The 12,002-nt window shown below is 49.6% G+C and overlaps 1 protein-coding gene across 1 annotated transcript in view; it reads right to left on the reverse strand.

Moving 5' to 3' along the window:
• The window catches only part of WASF3 (WASP family member 3), a 204,377-nt gene that overhangs the window by 84,658 nt on the left and 107,717 nt on the right, over nucleotides 1-12,002 (reverse strand). The window lies entirely within an intron of this gene.

Genomic DNA, 12,002 nt, shown 5'->3' on the forward strand with positions numbered 1-12,002 from the left:
TACCTTGCATGCTAACACTGTAGTAGTGACCTTGGCTCTAGTGGAATGGGCCCTCAAATGTCCAGGATGCTGCTTTTTAGGTTTTGACTGGCCATGCGCTTTGCGCATTTGCCAAAAAACCTCTTGAGTTGTGTGTGTGGGTTTCGGTCGGCCCTCGTCATTCATTGGCTGGCTCCATAAATGGAGCCTAGCCATTGGACGAGGGGCCTGTCCGTCAATGCCGGACCAGACACGGGGGCGTTCCCGAGATTCTTTGGCTTTTGCCGACGTCACGCGACGTCAGCCGAAAGCCGGGAACGCCCCCGAATCTGGTCCGGCATTGCCGGCACCAGTGACTATCCTGTTCCTGATTGGTGAAGCTGCGACGTCACTGCTGGTCCGCGAGGGAGCCCACTCCTCGGGAAACTTCGCCGCCCGCCTGCCTGAGCTAGAGACGGGCCGCCGCGCTGCCCGCGGCGACCCGGAAGTGACCGGCCGGCCGGCCAATCCTAGCGCGGCCGGCCGGAAGTGCCCGCCCCCCCCGCAGCCCGGGGGAAACCTATCGTAACTCTGTTCCTTTAGTAGCCAGACTTGCCCGTGTTTAGTTCCTGATACCGCCATTTGCAAAGTAATTAAACTAGTTATTACTACTAATTTTTCAACGTTCTCCACCAGTCCTGCCTCCCATTACAGCCTTCTGCCTCAAGGCCTCGAGAGTGGTCATTTGTTTTTCGGCGAAAGGGCTCGTGCTGACGAGAAGAGCACGTGGCTTCCTTGAAGCATATTGCATGTTTCACTATTGCTTCATTCAAGACATTCCAAACCCAGTTCTGACACAGTCCGTTGTCTTTGATTTTTGCCTGGTGAACAAGAAGGTTTCTGACAGGAAACGGCAGATGTGCAAGGTGCCGCGTGTACACTGAACACTTACAACACAGATGCGTACATCAGGGGGCGAGTCGTGCTGCCGGGGTCGAGGGGCACAGAGGAGTCGACTCAAACAGTACCCGACCTCGAGCGGAAGATAACTCGGGAAAGCCGGCTGACCACAACAGGCTCCGAGTGCTGCGAGGGTGAAGCCGACGAGAAGGGGGTTGAGTGCTAGGCAGAGGCAGTGCTGCATGCACCGGGGGCTTGGCTTGTAGGGCAACATCAACCTACGCCCCCAGATGAAGGGACCGGTGAATTGCAGGGGGTTGCCCCTCCACCCCCCCTCCTCATAAATGATGTTGGGTTTGAACTAACAACTTTATTCGTACCAATCCAATGCAACATTAAGAATTCAGGTGATTAAAAAAACTCTCATTGTTATCCCGTTGCCATTATGCAGTGCAAAATTCAGCAACACAGGCCAGGCATTCGTTCGGGCCTCTAAGCCCGTATGTGCATCCACCTGTGTTAGTGAGGGTTGGATGTATTCCAGGTATCCATCCACTAGCTCCAGACTATTAGTCAGATTTGTCATACATTTATTTATTTATCTCATTCTTCCATTGTGTACCGAAAGTAATCCTTTTCATTGTTTTGCGCTGCAGCAGGCTTTTCTTTTATTGCTTCGGCCAGTACTCAAGTGCTGCTGGTGTCAAGCCTGTGGCACTGCCTGTGCTTGTTTACGTTCTGTGAGTTTTCCAATTATTTCATGTCTCAGAAAGTGCCCTTATTTTCTCTGTAAATGTTGTGTGCAAATCTCTCTAGCCTATGCAGATAGCAGGTCTGACTTCCAAGTGCGGAAGCTGGTTTGATATTGTTTATTACCCCGATTAGTCCTCTTCCCTCCCTCCTTCCCTGGTTGCACAATTTAGCCACCAGCTTGGTAACAACACAGGAGCCGGCGAGGGGAGAAGAGTTTTTTTTTTTAACTATAAAAAACAGTAAAAATAAAAGAAATACGTGCATGCTACGCCTGTTGGAGCGGGACATAGGCACATTATCTTTATTGCATATTATGTCCATGCTTTTAGCTCCTCCGCTTTTCTTTTTCTTCCTGACCCATCGATCTGTACTCCAGCGTTTCCCTCTTCTTTTCCCCTTTACTCCTTCCGCTGCTGTACCATTGTTCCATGCCTTCCCCTCTTTCCCCCGCCCCACTTCCTTCTTCTGCATTCACCACCCCTTGTTCTGTTGCCCTCCCTTCCTTCATTATCTCTCTACTCTATCCTCCCATCACCCCCACTTCTGGTCCCACTCACTCCTCTCACGCCCTCATACTCTTCTGCATCTCCCACCTTCTCCCTTACCTCCCTACTCTACCCACCTGCAGCTCTCGCTTCTACTGTCACCCACTTACCCTCCCACCTCTTATTCACTGCAGCTTCCAATGTCCTGATCCCCAGTCGCTCCTTTCTCTCTCGCACTCCACCCCTTCCTGCCCCTCTTTAGGCCTTTGCAGATGTATTCCCCCCCCCCCCCTTAGCTCCTCCTGCATTCCTTTTCCCTCATCCCCTCTGTTCACCCGTTCTCTACTCTCTCCTTTCGTGCCTCCCTGTTCTGTCACTCACGTTCCCTCCCTCTGCTGCTACCACACTTTCTCCTCTCCAAACACTTTACTCAGACTCTCACTGCCCGCAACACTCCGGGTGTTCTGCCCTCCTCTTTTGTTCCCTCTCTCCGCAATCTTGTTTTTAATGATCAGTTCTGTGGTTCGCTCTGTTTCTGACCGCCGGGTCCGTGTTAACTGTGCCATCCCCTTTTATGTTCGGTGTAAAGTGCTCCCATGCCGCGAGATCAGAGCTGCGAGTGGGAGGTTGCCTGACAGGTGGCAGAGAGGGGACAGACCAAATGTAGTGCTCTAGGGCAGAGTCGGGTAGTTAAACCTGTACTTAGTGCCCAGGGTCATGATTGACCAGGAACACCTGTTGAGTGCCTAGACAAGGTCCCAGGAAGATTAATCTACACTAGCGTTCTCCAAAGTCGGTCCTGGAGGCCCAGATCAATGGCAGATTTTTTTCATATCCCCATTCAGAAAAAATGTAGTTATCTTAAAAATCTGGCATGGATCCGGCCCTCCAGGACCGACTTTGTTAGAACCCTGATCTACATCATTCAGTAACCGTAAATCAGGTATGATGTTTACGATTGACTGTGACATACATTATTAACATACGCAGTTGTTTATAATTATATCATTAACACAAGTTTAGATAATCAATACTATTTGTACTATGCCTGGCTAGAATCCACGTTTGTTTGAATGATTAATGCTGGTTTTCTTACACAGTAATAATAAGCTTAGGTCCCATATTGTCCCTACGATGTGTACAATTCTCACGCTAGTTCCTCTGAGATCACCCTCAAGACACAGGATAGAACCGACAACTGCTTCCCAATACTGAAAGCTGCCCCCCCCCCCCGCAGTGCCTTGTAGAGCCGCTGCCCCGTTGCCGTTCTACCCGCTATTCGAAATTGGAATGTATTTCGTAACAGAGAAAAGGTACTCAGAAACTGTTTTGGGTCTAATCCAGCGCATAGAAACGGTGGGCGCTATATACACACCAAACTATTGCCATTGGAATTATTAGTATCATCATTATTAGAGTTATTATCAGTTGTGTTGACGGAAAAGACACATTGGAGAGTTGTTTGGCCTTTTAATATCGCAGGTTCACCTTTACTGCTATTTAAGCTAATGCCCGTATAGGTGAAAAGTACCGTGAGCCTCGTGCTTGCCTGCCCAACTTTGCTGCCCTCTGGCCAGATGTTAAGCGTGGCACCTCCAGCCTGTCCTGGCTTTCCACCTGCATGCTGGGAGTTCTGAGCCTATATAGTCAAGATTAAGAAAGAAACGCAACCCCCAGCGCGTAAGATGCGCTTGAACAAAAAAACAGGGCTTTCTCAAGGTGCCACCCCACATGCTTCCGCGCTGCATTTTTTAATTCAGGGATAAACTGTTCCAGTTTCATCTTTTATAAAAATTGGGAGAGCTTGGTAACAACAGTGCTAAACCCTGGGGGTCTGTATTTTTCGGTTTATGTACAACTGTCTGCCACACAACTGCCGGGACATGCTCTCCTCCCGCGCCCAGCGCAGAAACACACTGTGCAGCAGCGCACGGCGCTAATTATCCGTCTTTCCCTCCGTGACAAGCTGAAGTGTCTGAGTTAAGTGCCCGGAAGGGACGCGGACATTGGCAATAAGATAAATACACACTAAACTCTGACAGTCCGGCCGCCGGACTCCGCGCGTTCGGCAGCTCGGAAGAGTGAGGTGCCATCTGAGGACAGGAAGGTGCCAGCTGAGGACACGCTGAGGTAACGTGCCAGCCGAGACCACTCTCGCATCAGTGTCGTGTTTGTTTGTTTTGCAGATCAATGATGGCACTCCGTAGCGCCGATGACAATGTTGAACGTAGCGCTAGGTCTTATACAGCGCTAGTGCGATGTCACACAATGAACTTGAATGACACCAGACACCTACAGGGAGCGCCGAGCCCATTTTTTAGGTTTTGCCTCGCCAAAAAGATGCGCTCTGCGCATCTTTTTTGCGCAGGCAAAAACCTAATGAGTACTGTGTGTGGGTTTGGGTCGGCCCTCGTCATTCATTGGCTGGCTCCATAAATGGAGCCTAGCCATTGGACGAGGGGCCTGTCCGTCAATGCCGGACCAGACACGGGGGCGTTCCCGAGATTCTTTGGCTTTTGCCGACGTCACGCGACGTCAGCCGAAAGCCGGGAATGCCCCCGAATCTGGTCCGGCATTGCCAGCACCAGTGACTATCCTGTTCCTGATTGGTGAAGCTGCAACGTCACTGCTGGTCCGCGAGGGAGCCCACTCCTCGGGAAACTTCGCCGCCCGCCTGCCTGAGCTAGAGACGGGCCGCCGCGCTGCCCGCGGCGACCCGGAAGTGACCGGCCGCCCAATCCTAGCGCGGCCGGCCGGAAGTGCCCGCCACCCCGCAGCCCGGGGGAAGAAGGAAGTATGGCGGCGCCCGCGGGGCTCCCGTGGCCTGGAGGGAGCACCGGGAGATGCGGAGGACGTTGCCGGTCTCCCATGCCAAAGAGGGAGACCGGAGAAGTGCCAGCGAGATTGCCGCCGTCGATGTTGCCGGTCTCCCATGCCGAAAAGGGAGACCGGAGAAGTGCCGCCGTCGCAAGGTGCAGGTGAGTTGATCTGCTTGCACAGGAGGAGCCCCGGGGAAAGAGAACGTCCCTCCTCGGCCCCGGAGAGTCCCGAGGAGCGGGAGCTCTCGTCCAGCAGCCGCCGGACCCGGTGAGTGCCTGCAAGGGGAGAGGGGCGTCGGGACACATTGTCGGTGTCCGCCCCTCCCCCCCTCCCCCGTAGTAAGTCACCATGTCCCCTGCGCCTCTGTCCCGTGCATCCCCGTGCGCCTCCTCCTTCCCTCGTGGTGTGTGTGTGTATGTATATATCGACGTAGCTGTTTACTTCTTTAAGGAAAAATATTTGTTACATAGTGCACGAGACGTGTACATATTCTGATGGAGCGCACTGCCGTGACTCCTGTGATGACTTTAGCATGTCAGCAAATTATTTCACCGTAGCAGTTGAGGCCTAGCCGACGTGTCTTGTTTACTTGTAGTTCACGGGCCATAAATATGCTTCTGCCTTGTTTACATGCAACTGAACTTGACAGCTAGTGCCGGATGTCTTTGTTTGCCACAACGTTCTTGTATTTTTTTTTTGACTGGGTTTGTGGTTACTTTAGGGCACGTAAGGACTGTTTTTTAATTTTCTAGGCCAACGGATTTTAGCCAGTCTAAGCGAACATAAACATTTCGCTTGTTGGCTTTGTGCGTATATATATCTCAATCTCGTTTATCACGATTTGCAAGTCTGTCAGAGGTCCCAACTTTATCCTATGCAGAGGTGGCTAGTCCGGTTATCGAAATCACCCAAGATTGGTTTCCTGTTTGTAAAGCTGCAACGAACTTGGACCCTTCTTCAGTCTGTTTATACTGCCAATACTATTGTAGTCTTCCAAAGGTACAATGATTCTGCCTGGCGCTATGACTTGTGGCTGAAAGAGTAGTATTCCTTAGTCTCGATGGGTCCTTAATTTAAATGTAAACATTAGGATCAGCTGTTTTCGGTTTCTCTTGCAAACTCAATTTTTTGCTCTGAGAACGATAACTGTTTTCCTTACAGTGAATGCAAGATGTGTACTTGGTGAACAAACGGACTAGGAAAGTAACGTTTTAGTTTAGAAGCTATTTTGGCGAGATACAAATCTGAAAATGGATATTTCCCTCGTAATGCAATTTGAGGGATGCCATGTCTAAAGGCAAAGTAGCAAGGGCCACTGCAAACTAACTAGGAGTGCTAAGGCCCGCAGGGCGAACGAAGGCGTGGGCCACTTCGAGGGTAAGAGGGGGCGCGGGAGATCGGAGAGCTGGAGAGGGGGCCTGGCTGGGGAGGTGTGTGACGGGGAGAGGGCAGGGGAAGGGGTGTGTTGTGGAGACGCGCAGATGGGGTGGTGTGTGGAGCAGGGTTCAGAGGAGGAAAGAGGGTCTGAAGTGGGGAAGATGTTCTGTGGGATCCCCACGGGAGATCAGGACTGGGAAAGGGGCGGGTGATATTTGCACCAGGGCCCAGGGGGCGAAAACGATCAGTAGTTGGTAGGGTTTGCAGGGGGAATGTGTGGGATACTCTTGGAGACGAGTCCTGACAGGGCACGAGTCGGGGGGTACACATGGGTGGACGGCGAGAGAGAGAGAGGTCTCGCACTATAATGGTTACTTTGAACAAATTGTGTGTTTTCAGTGCTTGTTTATTCCATTCCCTTACTCTGCTTGAGTGACGAACTCTCCTTAATGGTATCTCCCTCTCAAACTCCATATTACCCTTGACGACCCTTCCAAGTGAAGTGAAGTGTCCTCCACTTCTGGGGTGTATGGCTTGCCTTAAATTGGTACCTATACATTCAGGTTCTTCTTCATCACTTCTGGTATTTTGAAACTCCCATGACTGGTCCTTGGCCGTTGTACGTTTATTTGCAAAGATCTCACCGCCCTAATCGAATCGAAAGGCAGTTGCCACGTGGTAGAACACACTGCCAGATCAGCAGTCCACACAATTTATGAAATTACCATTGGACAAAGCTTTGGGAAATTGATTCTAGTCGGATACTTGCTTTAGGAACCTGAACTGATGCCCTTGAAACTTTGTCTTTTAATCTTGATAGCATGCCACAACCCTTCTGAGATTTTACCAGCAAAGGACCATATTTTGATGCCCATAATTTGAGATGCATTTTTTGCACATGTCTCATAATAATTTGCCTCTGTGTGCCCCTGTTGCCTGCTTGTGCCTCCGTGTGCCCCTGTTGCCTGCTTGTGCCTCCGTTTTCGTGCTCCTGTTGCCTGCTTGTGCCTCCGTTTTCGTGCCCCCGTTGCCTGCTTGTGCCTCCGTTTTCGTGCCCCTGTTGCGTGTGCCCCTGTTGCCTGCTTGTGCCTCTGTGTGCCCCTGTTGCCTGCTTGTGCCTCTGTGTGCCCCTGTTGCCTGCTTGTGCCTCTGTGTGCCCCTGTTGCCTGCTTGTGCCTCTGTGTGCCCCTGTTGCCTGCTTGTGCCTCCGTGTCCCCCTGTTGCCTGCTTGTGCTGTGTGGGTGTGTGTGGAGGGCTCTGTGTGGCTGTGTGTGTAGGAAGCTTTGTGTGGCTGTGTGTGTGGGGGGCTCTGTGTAGCTGTGTGTGTGGGGGGCTCTGTGTGTGTGGGGGGCTCTAAGTGGCTGTGTGTGAGGGGCTCTGTGTGGGGGTGTGTGTGGGGGGGCTCTGTGTGTGTTTGTGTGTCATTTGCGATAGATAAAGCTAGTGGCATTGTAAATGACAATGCCATTTATTTATGTTAAAAAAAACATAAATAAAAATAATGTCAAGAGCAATGCCAATAGCTCTAACTTTAACAAAGGCAAAACCATTGCATTGTAAATGCTTGTTAACTAATGAACAGCATATCTTGACACAAAATACAAGCTATCAAGAGATGCTTAGTTTCTGCACCGCCTTGCACTTTTTTGCTCCAGCTGATCATCCAACTTATTTTCTTTGACGCAATCAGTGTATAAAGAAAGAGCTCTCTACAGGTCCAGGCGAGGAGTCTCTCCTCCTCTTTAGAAGGATGAGGCGGAGTGATGTCTGGCCAATATGAAAGGCAGTAACCACCTTTGGCAGAAAAGAGGCATGTTTCAGAAAAAAGGTTGTCTGGGTAGAAGCTGGTGTTTAGAGGGTTAACAGAGAGCATGAAGCTTGCTGGCCCTCTTGGCCAATGTAATGGCCACCAAGAAAGCAGTCTTGATAGTTAGGTGAACAAAAAAACAAAATGGCCAAATGATAACCTTTAATGGTGCCCAGGTGAAGGCCTTGCTGGGCTAAAATAACACAAACAATAGGACCTCCAACAAGGAAGGTGAGAATGGGCACCTTGGAGAGAGGAGCACCAAGCCACAAATTTGTCCCAACAGCAGACCTATACAGTCTTTGCCGAAGGACGTCTAGTTGTCTAGGCAGATCAAAGGCATTTAACTGTAGATGCACAATCTTCATGAAAGGAGGAGGAGAATGCATAGTCCGGTGTAGAACTCTACCCTGGTGCTCTGACAAAAGGTCCTTGCGAAGGGGCAGCCTGATCAGAGAACAGAAGTTCATGCTTAGAAATTCAGAATACCAAACTCCTTGGCCAGGCCGGAGCCACATAGAGCAGACGAGGGTCTGGTCATTCCTGATTTTTTTGAGAATTTAGGGCAGGAGTGGTATCGGTGGGAAGATGTTCAGGAGTGTCGGGTTCCAGTCTAAATGGAACATGTCCCCCAAGAGAGAACCTCTTTGGAAACACCAACATGCATAAATGACATTGCACAATCTTGGCGATGGTGAATAGATCGATCAAGGTTCTACCCATTCTCGGAAGAGGCCTTGTGCCTCCTCCATATGTAGATGCCATTCGTGATCTGCAAGACATCATTTGCTGAGCTTGACCGCCCTGGCATTCAGAGATCCCGCCAGGTGCTGCACAACCAGAAAGATGTCCTGCGGCTGGACGAGAGTTGCAGGGCCTCCTGGCACAGGGTGCACAACCCCACCCTATCCTCTTTCTTGCAATACCACATGGCAGTGATGTTGTCCATTAACACTGGAACCAACTTTCTTTGGATGGATGGGGGGGAATAGTTTCAATGCTCAGCAAATCGCTCTCAGATTCAGGAGGCTTGATGTGGATTCAGGACTCTGCAGGAGATCAGAATTCTCTGATCTCCATTGTCCTTGACGGATGGGGATATGAAAATAAGCATCCTGTCAGACCAATACTTACGTCCAATTTACAGGGTCCAGGGCAGACAAGACTTGAGGCAAGGTGAGCATCTTGAATTTCTCATTCTGTAGAAAGGCTCTAAGAGGGTGCAGATCTAGTATATGATTAAGTCCTCTGTCCTTTTTCGACACCAGAAAGTATCAATAATAGCAATAACGTCCTACTTCGGAGCTGGCACCTTCTTGAGGGCTCCTTTGACCAAGCAAGCCTGCACTTCCTGACTGAGCAAGGAGAGATGGTCCTCCGTCAGCTGTTCTGTGGATGGTGGCAGAGGAGGCGGGAGTTTCCAAAATGGAAGGACATAATCCCTCTATATAATTTGGAACACCCACTTGCCGGAGGTTATGCTGCCGCATTGAGGCAGGAGGTGCCAGATCCTGTCACAAACAGGATGACTGTGTTGGGTGCTAACTAAAGCAGCTTGGAGGCTGCAGCTGCCGGAGGGGTGGGGGCCTCGATGATATACTGTGCACGACTCCTGCATACTTTTTGGGACCCACACCTCAGTCAAAGAAAGGGCTAGTTAGCCTGCTGGGCTTGGAGGCGTGGTGAGATTTCAGATGCCAGTTGTGCCCAAACCGTGGGTATGGTGCTGTGATCAGGAAGCCAGAGAAAGGCCCAAGGACCTAGCAATGGCTTAGCTTTCCTGAACACACTAAAGCGTGGAGTCAGCTCTGCCACTGAACAAGTGGGAGGCTTCTAATGGCATGTCAATCAAGGATGATTGCACATCCCTGGAAACCCAGTGAAACGCACCCAGGCGTGGCCACTGAGCATCACTGTAGAGACCATGACCCTACCCAGAGTCTGTGGTGTTCACTCCGCACCTGATGGCGAACCCAGGAATCGACCAAGCCTTGGTTCACATCAGGGTAGCTCTCTTCAGCAAGCATGGGGAGCAGCTGTGCAACTGAGTCCCATGATGCATGGGAGTATCTGCCCAAGAGGCATGCAGTGTTCACCAACCACAAAGCCAACCCGGGGGACCGGAAAATTTGCTTGTCAAAAGCATCCAGCCTCTTGGATTCCCTATCTGGTGGAGTGGAAGGGAATGTTTTGGGGTTAACGTTGGTTTTGAGGCCGGTACCACCAAGCTCTCAGGGGAGAGATGCTGGGAGAGGAAGGCCATGCCTCCTGGGGTGGGATGATGGTGACAGGCAATCATGCGGTGTACAGGAGCGCCCAAACAAGGTTTAGCCCAGGCACCAAAGATAACATCAGTGAGGGTTTCATTTAGGGGGAGCACATGTAATATAACATTGTATATCAGAAATAACCAAAGTAGGTTTCCACAATATAACTCAATGGTTGAATGATTAATTTCGAGTTATCAGCCTTTTTTGGAAGGGGCCTTTATATTCTCGATGTGTGCCTTCGATCTCATGTGCCAAAACAAGTATAACTATGAAAAAGTTGTTTGAGTTTCAAGTTACATTAGTCAAGGACCACAGTTTCTCTGTACTAAACGATACCCAGGTCCTTTTGACTCTATAGGGGTACCCCATTGGTGATAATGGGTTGAATCCATCATCAGTCTTGTTTCCGGTTCAGGGAAGACCTGGCTTGGCAGTTCGAGCTGGACTGTTCCCATGAGGCACAGGGTCAAGACTGATTTGCATATAGGTGGGTCTGAACTGAGGAAGCGAAGTGAGCTGAAGTATGATGATGGATTCAACCCAGATCTGCGACTGGGGGTGAGTGCCTGAAATATCTCTGTGTTGCCTCAGATCTTTCCATTTGTCATGGGGAGCTTGTGCTACGGCCGGTTTAAGGACACAACACAAGCTCCCAAAGACAAATGGAAGTATTCAACCGCACCATGTGCGGTAGCATTGTAATGCTGGGGTCTGCACCGCCTACCGGAGGACATCGTAATAAGGGCCAAAGTGTTTTTGTACTTTTTAACAATATGAAATAGTACGACTGCCGAGAATTTCTGTAACATTGTGGGAGTTATTTTAAAGTATGTGTTTCATTGAACTGTGAAAAAGGCTTGCAGTCAGTTTCTTTCAAAGTGATTCAGTGTAATTGGAAGAGCCCTGGATTTGTCGTACCATGTGCAAAAAATGGACTTCACTACAAAACATAGAGCTGAAGTATAGTTTATCATTTATTTTGCCAATAAATCAGAAGCTCATCTGTGGAGACAATCTCGTCAAGTACTTTATTTTCTTGGTTTCTCGTTTTATGAAACAAATAAGCAAAGATTAATTGTTCTGATAAAACAGGAAAATAATCAGCTGTCTGAACCCAGAGATATGGAGAAAGATTTTAACATTCCAGCACCCTAGTTGGAAGTGCCACGGACACATACAGGAAATAGGCTTGGCCTTGGTCTTGAGCAGAGTCCAAATCCATCTCTCGAGTGAGGTGGAAAGAAAAAAGTCTTCAACACCCAATACGCATTGCACTTCAGGTGGTAGGCAGGGATTCTGTACATTAATAACGAAATATAATACCCCTGTAAACAGGAGGAAATCATTTCTATAGCACAAAAGAAGAGGGAAGCAAAACGACGAAGTGTGTTGCAGTTGCCTCTTTAAACTGGATGCATGAAATTGCTTAAAACTTAATACCAGCAAGACTGTCTGCCTAGCAGAAGGATTTCACTCTCCTATTGGGAGTCTATTGGTGGCCAGAAGTGCTAGGATCCACTCCTAAACCTAAGTCAGTGGTTAAAAACCTTGGTGAATGGATGGATGATTCGCTATTCTTTGAAACCCAGGTTAAAACTCTAGCAAGCCACTGCTTTGGTATCTTGACACATT

The sequence above is a fragment of the Lissotriton vulgaris genome, chromosome 8, assembly GCF_964263255.1.
Source record: "Lissotriton vulgaris chromosome 8, aLisVul1.2, whole genome shotgun sequence".
Taxonomy (NCBI): domain Eukaryota; kingdom Metazoa; phylum Chordata; class Amphibia; order Caudata; family Salamandridae; genus Lissotriton; species Lissotriton vulgaris.